This window comes from Eulemur rufifrons, chromosome 8, assembly GCF_041146395.1.
Source record: "Eulemur rufifrons isolate Redbay chromosome 8, OSU_ERuf_1, whole genome shotgun sequence".
Taxonomy (NCBI): Eukaryota; Metazoa; Chordata; class Mammalia; order Primates; family Lemuridae; genus Eulemur; species Eulemur rufifrons.
This window is the reverse complement of record NC_090990.1, coordinates 89893263-89908105: the sequence shown is the minus strand read 5'-3', so window position 1 is coordinate 89908105 and position 14843 is coordinate 89893263. Positions and strand designations below refer to the sequence as shown.

The following is a 14843-nucleotide window of genomic DNA, read 5'->3' as shown; positions in this document are numbered from 1 at the left end:
CTTAACAGGCTTTCACTTTCTACAAAACAGTCTTCAGGACTAAGGTCTGGTTAACCCACAAACTTCTAATGGTGTTGCTCATTCATTTAGAATAAAGAAAATCCTCCCTCATGCTTTATAAACATATCATATCCAAACATTCAGCATAAAATTTAGGGCTGTGGTTTTTTTGCTTTTGTTTTTAACCATCAATGCAATAGAACGTTCTAGCAGCTCCAAAATTCAGTTAAGACAAACAGTCCAATTTCTTTGCAATCCATGTTTGTGTTTTAAAGTTTCAAAATCTCATTATCTTTTGAATAGGCCTCAGAAGAACACATTCATCAATTCAGGTCTGCAAACAATTCACCCACTCAGCTAGGACAGAGATTCACATTAAAGGAATTGAAGGGTTCAACTGTTATATTATTTCACTATTTACCTCTGTAAATTCTAAGTAAAGGCAAGTTAAAAAGAGAGGCTGGACAAGTTTTCACATTTGCGATTAGTCACCACATCCTGGTGGAACAAGTGCAACATGCCTTACATTTCCACAGCCACCAACTTACTTCAGTGCTCATCACCTTCTGTTGGACCACAGAAAGAACTGATATCTGGGCTTCCAGGTTCTCCAAGCCCTCCTGGATAATACAGCCAAAATCATTTTTCTAATTACTCAACCACCTTTGATTCTACAGATTCCTTGGCAAGGCATTAAAGCTCTACTCTAAATGGCTTCAAGCTAGGCATCACTCTTGCTTTTCCTCTTCCAATCTTCAACCAAAATGGACCAACTGAACTTGTTCTGGTCCTCCCCTTGTTGTTCCTGTCATTCCCCACACAGGAACTCCTTCAAAATTCCTTTCTCTTATCCTTTCTTCCCATCTCCTCCTGTTTAAGTCTAATCCTTCTTTCAAGGCCCATCTCCATGGCCGTTTTTGGTCCCTCCTCACACTTTACAGATAACTTCTCCCTCCTTTCCACTAGTACTTAACTACATTCTGCATTGTATAATATCTTCTTGTATATAGTTCTTATTTCCCTTTCAGAATCTTCGCTCCTTAGAACAATCCCCTTCACTCCTTTAGTTTGAGAGAGGAGAGAGTACCCAAGACAGGGCTTCCATGTCATATTATCTTCCTTTCTTATTTGAGACAAGCAGCATACTATACTTTGCAAACTGGATTTTTACAAAGATTCCCCCATTTCAGATATTAAGGAATAAAGGCAAGTTTGCAGCGTATATTCCAACTATTCATGAAAACCTCACTAGCATTCCCAGACTCCCAGAGTATACCTGCACTATTTTATGCCCTCAGCTCCTCCTACAAATGCTTCAAACAGGGTAACAATGTCCAGTTATATTATGGTCATTTATTTTAATGTTTCTGTTATGCAGAACAGAACCTACCTCAAAGGACAAATAAATTCAAGACAGCAACATAACTCAAAAAATGGTGACTATAAAAAAGACAATGCACGGTATATTTGTAAATAGTTTTCACACTAACAGCTGGCATAAACTGCCAGACTGGAGTTCTGGAAAGTAGACCTTTAAGGAATTTTCCTACTTTGAATCCTGGTTTCACTCTGCTCCATCAGCTACATGGGGCTTGCTATGGAGACTCATTTACATTCAATCTTCACACACACACCGCACCCTACTTATTTGATATTTTGTGAGGACAAACCTATGACAATAAAGTTGTTCCCAGAGAAAAAAAGTGAAGTATTAGTGTAAAGTCCTCTGTTCAAGAATCTGGCTGCTGTCTGAGGAACACCAGTGTATGTGACTGCTGAAGATCATGACAACAGGCGGCCTCAACATTGACTACCTTACTGGGGGTCCTACAAGCCACGAGTGAGGCTCCAAGCTCATTAACTACAGTGTGCCCTTGAATCTCCCTCTGAGTGACAACTTCACACTAGTACTTCTGAGGTCATTGGAAAGAAATTCCAAACTTGCTCACAGCAACTAAAAGTGAGAGTTTCAGTAAAAGTAAACAAAATTTTCACTTTTTGTGTTTCTAATTCAATGGTCAAATCAGGTTCTTAGTATATAAGTGGAATATAACAGGCCTTGTGAACGTAAAGACCACAAGGAAAATTTTTGATATGAATATTTCATGTAGAGGACTACTAACAGGAAATTTAAGGCAAAGGAAGTAGAATTTATTAAATAACTAGTATAAAATTATACCTATGCACTCAATCTCCCTGTCCTTGATCCTGAGTAGGCATTACAAGGACCTTTTTACAAAATTCTTCTTTGGGAATTGTTGGTTTCAGCAAAACTCAGAAGGTTTGGTGAGTGTAAGCAGAGGGAAGATTTGAATTTAATTAAGTTTTTTGTTGAATATACAAAGATAGACAACAACAATTCCTCCCATCAAGAGGTGGAGTCTGTTTTTCCTCTCCTGAATCTGGGCTGGCTTTGTTACTTGCTTTGACCAACAGAACACTGCAGAAAGACCTTCAGAGACCTGGCAGCTTCCATTTTCACTCTTTTGGGATCTAGCCACCACGTAAAGAAGCTTGGGCCAGACTACCAAATGACAAGTGATCTATATGGAGAGAGAGGCCCAGCCAGCACCTAGCTATTCTGGGAACCCCAGCTGAAGCACCAGGCAGGAGTGATGCTATCAGGGGCATTCCAGTCCTAAATGAGGGACCAGCTGAATACAGCCACATGTGTGACCCCAGCCTACACCACTTGGGCAGTAACATGTGAGACCAGCTGACCTACAAAATTATAAGAAGTAATAAATCATTGCCTTAAGCCACTATGTTTTTGGGTACTTAGTAAAACCCAACATTTTCACATCTATTCTACCCCTATTAACTCTTTGGGGTATATTAAAAATATCAGGAAAAGACAGAAAAATAAGTCATGTGACTAAAAGCAATTCTCTCAGGGAGGAGGGAAACAATAAATTAAAATTAAGTGTAAATAAAGATTGGATTTATAAATTGTTAGGTCATATTTATAAATTATTAAAAATCCACTTGCATATTTATAGCCCTTCTTAGACCATATGCTATGTAGAGCAATTAAGGCTAACCTCACACATTCACACAACTACACATACCCAGTTTATAAAGCCTAACCATTATACTTCAGCCAAAGCATAAACAATAGCAAAAATCACATGCTTTTTTTTTTTTTTTAGAGGCAGAGTCTTACTCTGTCACCCAGGCTGGAGTGCAGCAGTGTGATCATAGCTTACTGTGACCTCGACTCCTGGACTCAAGCGATCCTGAGTAGCTAGGACTATAAGCACCTGCCACCACACCTAATTTTTTAAAAATTTTTTGTGGAAATGAGGTCTCACTATGTTGCCCAGGCTGGTCCTGAACTTCTGGCCTCAATCTATCCTCCCGCCTTAGCCTCCCAAAGTGCTGGGATCACAGATGTGAGCCAACTCATCTAGCCAAAAATCACATTCTTTAGTACAAAAAAAAAATTAGACACACACACACTTTCACCTGGGCTAAGTCTGATATACTGCCCTTTTGTTTTTTAACTGGTAGTGACTTTAGAGCACTGTGTACATTATTATTAGCTGTTATGAGTTTATGTCCCCTGTCCTGTAGGAAAAAATGCAGTCTCTCCTGATGGTTAGTGGCAGTGATTATAAGTAAAATCAAGAGCATTCTGAAATCCTTCCACTTACTATTGTGTGCTTCCATCCAGGAAGTCAAAACCTCCAATACTAAGTAGCATCAAGTGTTTATTACCTGAGTAAATGCCCAGTACCCCCCAGAAAACCAGCCCATTCCTGCTTTGGCCCCTGCTGCCTGCCACAATACCACATCATTCTTCCTTTCATCTTCAAATGGGGGTCTCTGGCTAAAAATAAAAACTAATACCAAATAACATCATTAATCAGTATGTGTAGATATTTTTTCTTTGCTAATTCTCCACTTAAGAAATAGCTTCTTAATTCATCTTCTTATTCTAAATATAAGATCTCTGTAGCAGAGGGGTTAAGAGTGTGTGCTGCATTCTGGATTCAGAATGCCTGGGCCCAAATTCCTGCTTTATTACTGAGAGTGGGATTTGGGAAAGAGATTTAACCTCTAACCTCTCTGGGCTTCAGTTTCCGCATATGAAAAATGGAACATGAACACTATTACCTAACTCACAGGATTATTAAAAATGAATGAGATTACCACATGTATTGTGCTAAAATTAGCACACAGAAGATGCACAGTAACACTTGTTAGTCATACTACCGTATCAAAAACCCAATGATGGCCGGGCGCGGTGGCTCACGCCTGTAATCCTAGCACTCTGGGAGGCCGAGGCGGGTGGATTGCTCAAGGTCAGGAGTTCGAGACCAGCCTGAGCGAGACCCCGTCTCTACTAAAAATAGAAAGACATTATATGGACAACTAAAAATCTATATAGAAAAAATTAGCCGGGCATAGTGGCGCATGCCTGTAGTCCCAGCTACTTGGGAGGCTGAGGCAGTAGGATCGCTTAAGCCGAGGAGTCTGAGGTTGCTGTGAGCTAAGCTGACGCCACGGCACTCACTCTAGCCTGGGCAACAAAGTGAGACTCTGTCTCAACAAAAAAAAAAAAAAAAAAAAACAAAACCCCAATGATGACCTCCTGAGAGGAGAAAGAATGACAAAGAAAATAGGCCTCACTGAAGTCAATATCCCATAATGTTGTCTTCTCAGTTACATAATCAGGGGCTAAATACAGAAATTACATTACTAAGAGTTTAGTAGTTATTAGTAGTCTTGAATCCCTGAGCCAAATCCTTTTCTAAATTTGAGATGTAAGACTGTAAGCAAATACGTATCTTCAGAGTGAGTGCCATGTGAAGCAGAAGACTGAGGGGCTGTCACAAATTTGACCAACCTGTTTCTCTTCTCCACAAAGTTCAACATTTGTGTTGACCCACATTCAAAGTAACTGAAACAGATGGGAAGCATGAACTTATCATTTCACCAAAAGGCTAAAACAGAATGCCTTTCACAACAGTCTTCAGTTTGCAATACTAGTTCTGTGTTTTAAAGATGGCAATTTTCCATGTCCTAAATCCCTTAAAATAAGCCTTAAGAGTGATTTAAAATTACAGGTATAGAAAACCTAATTCCCAAATAGTACAAATTGGTCCAAGTGTTAGATTTTCCTTACTGTTTTCGTCTCCATGTAAACATTTATTCACATCTGTAAATTCAGAATCCATTATGTGAAATCCTCTAACAAGTTCCCCGTGAAGGAGGCCGACTAAAACCATCACTAGGCATTAATGAAGTATTAAGGTTCTTTTCTTCCTGGGTGTGAAAGTAAAAATAAGATAGGCAATAAAGAGTGTCCCCTGTTTGAAAAAAATTCAATTCCTGCAACCTGTCCCATTTAAACCTTAACTTAGGGCAACTCTCTTCCTTGAAAAATGAAAAGAAAAAAATTTTAGCTCAAACTGCTAGTGAAATTGGTTCTAAAAAACCAGCACGGTAGTGTTCATTGATCTTGACACTATGTAGAAATGAGTAAGAATCTGCATCTTGCTTTAAATGAGCCAGGTATAATGAAGTGGCCCTAGTTCTAGGTATTTCACTGCTCGCTTGTCAGTACATAACCAGCATTTAAGGCTACATTATAGAGTGTAATTCCTGTATAATGTGGAAATACAGAGTTTTAAATAATAGAACGTTTTCCTTCACCTTTTTATATGATTTCCATCTTTTACAGTTCAATTCACTAGAGTTCTTGGAAAGGTATTTACGGTTTATACAACAATGGCACCTCACATTTTTAACCTTATGTTCTAGGGCAGCAGTCCCCAACCTTTTTGGCACCAGGGATTGTCTCACAGAAGACCATTTTTCACCCGGGTGGCGGGGGGAGCTCTGCAGCCCAGTCCCTAACTGGCTGCCATCAACAGGCACCACAGTTTAGGGTATGTCAAGCTGACAGCCTACAGGGAGATACGAGCAGAAACAGCAGAACCTCAAACAGGCTTGTGCTGAAATAGGTGGCTCCAGGCATGATCCCTTTGTTATAACATGAACACACACATATTTTTGGGCATTCCTGTCTCTTCTACTATATTGTGAGTTCCTTGAAGACAGTGGATATGTTTTACTCTTTTGTTGTACTTCCAAGTAACCTAGCACAGTACTGGCATTTCAGAAGGAGTCAATGTTTGTTGAATAAAGTGAGTGAAGAGCATGGTTATAACAATTTGTACTAAACTGGCAATTCTCTGGTTTAAAGATTGTCTCTTTTACAGACATGGAGAAATAAGTCCTATAATTAATTCAGGTATACAGTATGGTAAAAGATGCATAAATATCTAATATGTATGCCAATTTTATACGCTCAATTTAAAATTGCCGCCTTCTGTATATCCTGCTTCCACCTTTCAAGACCATTGCTATTGCCAACCTGGTTCGTGGTATTGGCTGAGATTGAGTAAAGACAAACTGGAAATGCTAACAGGAAGAATGGAGGTGGTCCAAGACACTGCCCAAGAATGACACAAGACAGAGCTGGAAGCAGATCTTCAAGTATTATTGGCAATGCTTTCTGAAACAAGAACCAACACTAGTACATACTTCCATATTATTTTCTTTGTTCCACAGAAAGAACTACAAAAACATAAATGCACCTATACAGAGTGCTTTCATGATCTAAACCAAGGATAAGAAACAAGAAATAAAAAAGATCTTTGGGCAGCCAGAACAGTGCTTACAAAGTTTATACACTAATATTCAGAGAAGAGCTGGCAGGACATAACTAAGCCCATTTATTAATAGTTGTTTTACATTCACTTTCAGGAAGCAGAGTGATCTGGGTTCCCACTCCACAGATCAGAAGCTGCAAATTTCAAAGAGGGCAGCAGGGACACTAACAGTAGCACAAGTGCAGCTTCCCACCACTGAAAGAAGAGAGACTGACTACTAAATCTGACTGAAGCAGATTCAATAATTCAAATAGCAGAGGGTGCAAACAACCTACATTTTTCAATCACCTCAAAGTCTCACTCCATTACTGTCAGTAATGAATGCTAGTAATCATAACCTTGAGATAATTTAAAAAAGGTTAAACTATATTGTTTAAAAAGAAACAAAATATATAATACAATGTAAATTTTTCCACAAAAAGTATAGCTAAAATAAGAATCCTCACATATAATACCTTGTTTTCCAACATTAGATAAATGAGACGTTGCTACATACCTAAAAAGCAGAAAGTCAACCTGTAAGAGCACGGAATGATAATGATAGACTTCACTGCCTCACCCGATATTTGCTTCTGTCCTCTTTACACATTCATAATTTCATATTCCTTGGCCTCCTTTTATAATATACCCAAATTAGAACCCTCTCCTCTAAAGGAGCTGCTACCTTGCCAGAAAGTGCACACCTCAAACACACCAAAGCTCAATGTCTCTTTTCTGCATCAGCCTCCATTTCTTATCTCATACTGGGATGGCAGATGCACCCGCAAGATTCTTTATGTCCAGAGATAGGCATTTCTTCTTTGTTATTGGTAAGACCAAGTCGGAGGTGAGATCTTTGCATTATGTTCTCTTTTAGGCAGCTGTAGCAGTCATGTTGACATTGTAAGTTGGTCAGAAGCTGGTTTCAATAGCAAAGTAAAGCCTTTTGTTCTGCACCCCAGACCCATGTTAACGAATTCATTAGTCCTTGGGGATTACAGAAGCAGCTAAAGGATGGAAAAGAGGGAGAGATATAGGTGTGGAAAGAGGAGCTGCTGGAGAAGCACTTCAGGGAGGCATAACACCCCTCTCCTATCCACAATATAAAGGACAGGAAGGACAGTCAGGGTCAATGCTATTGGCATGGCTATTACTAGAAGCCCTAAGTTTCTCTATTGATGCAAAAACATTGGCTACCAATCCACCTGCTCAGTTAGCCTACCCAGAACAGGCTGCAGAAGCTGCCCCTGACCAGAGCCTGCACAGGCTGCTCCCAGGCTACAGGTGGCTAGAATACCATACAATCACAGAATCAAAATCACTACAGAACTCCAGCAAATAACTCACCTCAACAGCTTATTTTCAACAAGAATATGAAATACATTTTCTTGGCTTTTTTTCTCTTTTGACAAAAATAGGAACTAAACAATTCAGTATATACACTAGAATATTTCCCCTTCCCTTATACTGTTTTCCATTTGTTCATTCAACTGACAAATATTTCCTGCCCATCTACTATGTACTAAGTACTGTTAGGTGCAGAGTGAAAAGTACCCCAATTATCATAATTATTACAACAAACTGCAGGGCATCATTGTAACTGTGCTCCCCACCCCAATTCACAAAACCACCTGGCACTTAGTCCCAGAATGACCTGACATTCAACAGACTGTCTCCTTTTTATGGTTTGCAACTGCGACCACAGAATACAAAAAACAGCCTCCTGCTTCTGTTATGAGATTGTAGCAATCACCAAGAGACAACCACTGTAGTTAGCTATTTTAAAGAGTTATTAATTCAAGAGCTGAAGTATCTGGCTTTAGGATTTACATCATTGAAATGATAGTTACACAAAGTGTAGGAAGGTGAAGTGTGCCCTGAATGTAAAGAAACCAAAGAAAAGTTAGGTTCAGAGGAGAGGAAAAGCAGAAACTTTAAGGCTATGTGAAAGAGTTGGAATCTACAAATGAAAATTAAAAGAATGCACTAAAAGTCAAGGAATTATCAACTTAACATAAAATAAATGTATGATATAAAGGATTATGAAAAGTAAAGATGATAGAAACAGTGAGTTGTTTGTTCCCTAATCCAAAGTACCCAAAAAGAAAAGCAGGACATGTTTTCAAGTTTTCATTCATTCACCAAAATATAGCTACTTTTCTACTACTCCTAGAGAAACAAATACAGCAAATTAATGTCATAGTTTCACCAGCCAGAGGAAGAAAGCTGTGAACTCCAAGATTTCCTTATCATCTTTTACCTCCTTCCATATTTATCACTGTACTTTGTTGTGAGTGAGGCTGAGAGTCTGAATTACTTTTGTGTGCCCTTTCCCCTCCTTTGATAAGCAATTTCAAATGTGAAAGGCCCTCCTGTTGCCTGATTCCATTGTATAGTTCTAGGGGCCAAAGTCCAGCACCCTCACAAACTTTAGAAAAGTTATAATTTAATACAAAACATTAATTTAATTTTAAATCTACCTTATATTGGTTATGAGTCTGGGCAAATAATTTAGCAGCTTTAACACCTGTACCTCAGTTTCTTAAAGACACATGTCCTGATAAAAAATCATCTATGTGGAAATGCTCTAAGCTTAGCTCAAAGGTTCTGCATAAACTAAAGGAATGTTTGTCATACATAAGCACACAGGTCTCTAACTCAATTTTTAGAAATCAATCCCAGTGAAATTTAGGCTAGAATTTAGGACACAAGGAGGATAGGCATGGTCAATACATGGCAATCTTAACTTTACCAGATTACAGATTTATAAAGTCCAAGAATTTAAAAGCTAAAAGACCCCACATTCCTACTTCCCTTCCAAGGTGAGAAATTAAATCTCCACAGGGAAACTGGCTGGGTGAGGATACTGATACTTGGCTCTAGACCCAAGCTGCAGCATCAAGCATCTCTCATTTTCCCAGATTATGCACTCCTTACCCATCGCAATGGTGACATGGCCTCTAAAAGGGTTAATAATTCCATAATGATGAACCATGCCCTATCCCTCCACTTTCCCTCCAATCCATTCTTCTACTCCTTCTCTTCCTATCCATAGGACTAGCACGTAACAGAAGCCTGATTGGAATGAATCTCTTATCAGACCCCAGAATCGAGGACGCAGCTTGACAACTGTTCACATTCATCACTAATGGCAACGTTTCGGTTAGCTCTTAATCACCGGGCCATCACACCCGGAAATGAAATCTCAAGCGCAACCCACTTTGGACTACCATATTTCCTTAAGTTGTGCCCCACGGCAAGCGCCTGGCGCACGACCCCGAAGAGACCGCGGGCCCCTGGGCATGGCTGCCACCGCCTCCCGCCTTCGGCCTGCAGGTCACTCGCGCTTCCCGGCCACCAGGCGGGCGCGGTAGGGACGCGGCGCGCGCGCTCTTCCCTTGGCCCCCGCAACCGGCGCTCGGCGGGACATAGGGTGGCACCCGGGCGAGTCGCCTCTGGGGACCGCACACGGGGACCAGAGATAGTCACTAGAAGGACCCCGGGTGGCCCCAGGTAAGGCCCGCGCCTCAGGTGGGCCGGGGAGGCGGCAGCTGAGGCTACCGCACGCAGGGACACGCGGCCCGGGCCGGTCTTCGAAGCAGCCACGGGCCCTCGCCCAGGACCCGTTCGCGGACCGCTCAGGTCACCGGTGCCCAGCCCCTTAGGGAGGCGCCCCGCCCCGGCGCGCGCCACGCACCGCGCCCCGCCCGCATGCCGGTCCGCATTTTCCCGCCCGCCGCGCCGGGGGCGGGGGTCGCGCGCCCTCCCCCGCCCCCGCGCCGCTCACCTGTCGGGCCCTAGGCTCGCTCCATGGCCGCCCGCACGGTGCGGTGCGGCGCGGCCCCGGCCGCCCCCGCCACCTCCGGGGAGGGGCAGCCCCACGCCGCGCTCACCGCCCCCAGCCGCCGCCGCCACTGCGGCTCCCGCCCATCCCCGGCCCGGCCATTCCCTGGCCACCTCTCCCCGCGCAGAGCCGGCAGTCCCACACCCACCCCCGCCTCCGCGCCCCCGGCTGTTGGTACCGTCCTAGCGTAACGCCTTCCCCGTGACCAATCCGACGGCTCGCTCGGCGAGGCCCCGCCCCCCGCCCTCCGGTAGGCGGTGCTACTGGCCCCACTCCGGACGGCCCCTGGCCCTTTCCGTCCCGGGCCCGCCCTGCTTAACTCTATCGGTTTCGGCTCTTGTCTCTACCCTTGGCTGCCGCGCCGCCACGCCCGCCCCGCTTACATAAACCGGCCTCTCACTTCTGTCTTGCCTTTGCTTTTTCCTTCCTGCTTCCAGTCCCTGCAACCGGAATGGAGAGTTGCGGTCCCCTAGGTCAAGTTGTGTTTGTGAGAAGTATTTTCCCTCCTCCTTTTGCCCTTTTAATTTGCCTTGACTTCTTCTTGGCGGTTCTGTCTAAATGTATCTTGCCCAAAAGAGGCCAACCTTCCTCCGCTGAGCGCAAATGGCTCTCCTTCAGACCCAGAGCAGAGCTCCCTGCTGTACACTTTTAATAGCATTTAACAAAATGGTGATTCGTTCACTGTAATATTAGTGAGTTGTTTTACATCCGTCTCTTGCAATGGACCGTAAGCCCCATGAGGGCAGGTCCGTCGCATCTGGGTCTCCAATGCCAGGCTCCAGTGCGCCCAATAGGCTCCTGATAAATGGTTTGAATGAAAGATGCTCCCTCCTATGTTGTTTGTTTTCCACTGACTTTATACAGAGCATCCGCTGTATCCATTCATTTATTCACCGTAAACTAAGCTTGGTCATAGTGTGCCTGACCCTGAAATACAAAGCATGTTGCTCCCTGAGATAAGATGTGTAATGGGGGAAAGATTGAGCTGACACTTTTTTCAGGCTATACAGTTCCTTTTAGCAGCAAACTGTAGTGGAAAGAACTCTTCTTTACTGGCTGTATGATACTGGCTGTGCCACTTAACATCTCTGATCGGTTTCCTTCTCTGGAAAATAGTACCTGCTTCACAGGATTGTTGTGAGGATTAAATTAGGAAATGTATGGGAAAAGTATTTGAAAATTATTGTATAAGGTTATTATTCATGTGTGTTTATTGAGCACTTACTATCAGGAGATCCTGGAGAAATAGTTGGGCTTGATACCCCCAGAATAGTATAGTTAGGGAGGCAGCAACAATCCCTGCAGAGTATGCAGCCAAATGCAGAAAGTGTTAATCACCATTTACTGAATGTAGTTGAAAAGGTGTGAGGTTCATTTTCTGACCAGGGAATACATAATTCTTGGGAAAATGAGCTGGATGATAATGAGAATCTACCTTATTTCTCTACACAGGAACGTCGGTCTGCCTGCAGTCAGCTAATCTCCCTGAACCTTGTTCACGACATCAGGAGATCATAAAGCAAAAGGGTAAATCAACAGTTCCTCTAAGACACTTTACTCAGAAGGATTCTCCTTTCTTGCCTGTGACTCTGACAAGGACAGCGAGGGCGAACACTCCAACTGTCACTGCTGTGGCGAAAGCCAGCTTACCCTGCAGCCTCAGCTTCCTGGACAGGTGATCTCTTTTGTCTTTATGGACTTTCAGTGTGTGTGGGGGGGTGGATTTCATGCCTCTCTAAGCAACCCAGTCCAGTGCATAATTTCATAGCCATTCACATGCTGCAGGACAGGCACAGTTCCTCCTCTTCTGTCCTCAGAGAAGGTGAGCCATGGGTCCCTGGCCTCTATGTCAAGAGCTTTTAGACAGCAAAATTGTTTTGTCCCCCAGCTTTCCCTTCACAAAGCCACATTATCCAGGCTCTTTGTGAATGTACGCACAGCACCAGCCCTGTGCCTGACACTCCATGACGTCAGTTTCTGCCCCTACTCCTGTAATGGGTTATTTCTCAACCAATCAACAGTCAATATATTCTAAGTATTGTGAGAGATGCAATCATTTAAGAAGGGAGCTTACATGACTAGCACACAGGAAGCAGCTGCAAGGAGTAGGAACACTTAAATTATGCAGCACAGACTCTGTGATCACTGAAAGAATCAGAGTCCTGGAAAATAGTATGGGCTGGTATTAGGGTGTGTAAAATCCGAGTGGGAGAAGAGAGGAATAGTATGAGCCAAAGTTGGGCAGTACTGTGTGAACTTGTAACAGACGATCTCAGCAGATAATGCATGACAGGAGAATTGCCCATTCATTCATTCATTCATACATTTCATGAATGTCTACCAAGTGCCAGGTTCTGAGCTAGACCCAGGCCATGCAGAGATGAAGAAAGCCTGGTCCCCATCCTTGAGAAGCTGACAGAAGCCCCCATCAGGAATGTCTGAGCATTTTGTTGAGACTCCTGTGGTGCTCCTTTCACCATGTATTGGGGTTCTAGGTGTCTTTGTTTAATCTCTTTGCCTCTTTCTTCCCAGTCCCCAAACTGCAAGGCTCTTAAGGACACACTCTGTGGCTTTATTTCATCTTTACTCCCCACTTGTGGAGAGCCTCATACAAAGTGCCTCCTCCACACTGATGTGTTGAAGCTCTCTGGGTTGAAGCCAGAGCAGGAATTCGACGGTCCCCCTCCAGCAAAGGGTGGAGGACATCTTCCATAGAGGAGTCTTGGCTATTAGCCCCAGTGTGGAACCGCACCAAGGACTTGCCCACGGCCTGCAGAATGCAGCAGGAGCTTCTCTACTTGGCATTTACAGTCCCAGTCCACTTTTCCAGGCCCATTTCTGCTGATTCTCTTATCCTCCACCCTTAAAGACTCACTTGCTCTCCTTTTCCTGCCCCCACCGTGTGATCACAGTGATTCTTCTTCTAGGACTCCCACTTCACCCTCACCTGTAAAAATGTTGTATATCTCTCGAAGCCACTTGTTCTTGAAGACTTTCATGGCCTTTCTGATGGTACGTACTTTCCTCAGCTTCTGAGACCCAGTACTTTATTTGTACCTTGCTTATGGTTTGGTTTGTATTGAAGTCTTTGGGAATCTGTCTAACCCCATTCCCCTGGATTATGAAGCCTTCGACACCAAGGACAGTGTTGTATTGACATCTTTGCCTTCTGTAGTGCAAACACTGTGCGTGGTCTGTGGTAGACATGCAACGTTTGAAAGAGGAGTTTGAGGAGAACAGGTCCTGCAGAGGTGAGGAATCGAGCCCTGGATGCTTATTTCTTGGTCCCTTCATCATTATAAGCATTTTCCTTAAACTGTTTCAGAACTTCCCAGTCTCTGCCAATTTGTCAAGCCCCAGGACTCCAATAAACAATCCAGCAATCCCAAGGTCTAAGGGGAATATTGTCTCAAGGTGCCTGTGTACATGAAGGCAAAACACACACACACACACAGTTTCTTTTAACCCAGGTAATACACCCACAATGAGGGATCCCCCTGAAACAAATTAAGTTAATTCTACATCGAGCAAGTTGAGAAGAGCCCCAGGAAAGCTCATGCTGTTCCAAGGTGCTAGGAGTCTGGGGAGAGGGTGGCAGGGCAAGCTGGTAAGTGAGGGAGCACAGGCATTTCTTAGGTCCCCACCAGCAGCATGTGCACTGCCTCGGCTGTCAGCTGTTTCTATATTTCTTTTCCAACAAGGCAAACCCCTTTCTTTCATTTTGCCTCCAGCTCTGTGGAGCTACTCCCAGCCTTCTTGGTTACAGCAATGGACCGTCCACTCCACCCCTCCTGTGGCACCTCTGTCAATGCCATCTGAGCAAACCATGCACATCCCAGGGCCAGCATTGTACACCACGTACACTCTCAGGCACACCCAGCTTCTCTGCTGAGATGTTCAGGCTGTATTTTCTGAAAGTGGTGAACATCAGTTCTTTTTTCACCCCAGTAATATTTTTTAAAAGAGCAGCTTTATTGAGATATAACTTATATACCATAAAACTTGCTTGTTTAAAGTGTACAATGCGGCCGGGCGCGGTGGCTCACGCCTGTAATCCTAGCACTCTGGGAGGCCGAGGCGGGTGGATTGCTCAAGGTCAGGAGTTCAAGACCAGCCTGAGTGAGACCCCGTCTCTACTAAAAATAGAAAGACATTATATGGACAACTAAAAATCTATATAGAAAAAATTAGCCGGGCATAGTGGCGCATGCCTGTAGTCCCAGCTACTCGGGAGGCTGAGGCAGTAGGATCGCTTAAGCCGAGGAGTCTGAGGTTGCTGTGAGCTAAGCTGACGCCACGGCACTCACTCTAGCCTGGGCAACAAAGTGAGACTCTGTCTC

General features: G+C 43.6%; 1 protein-coding gene across 2 annotated transcripts in view; it reads right to left on the bottom strand.

The window, feature by feature from the left end:
* The window catches only part of FAM20B (FAM20B glycosaminoglycan xylosylkinase), a 39631-nt gene extending 29002 nt beyond the window's left edge, over positions 1-10629 (bottom strand). The window contains exon 1 of one of the 2 annotated variants that reach the window (XM_069480262.1): positions 10447-10629. The gene's annotated coding sequence lies outside the window, so the exon portion shown is untranslated. Of the gene's footprint in view, positions 1-9879; positions 10164-10446 lie in introns of those variants that run through there. The other variant, XM_069480264.1, reaches the window with a different exon arrangement.
* Between the last annotated feature and the right edge of the window lie 4214 nt (positions 10630-14843).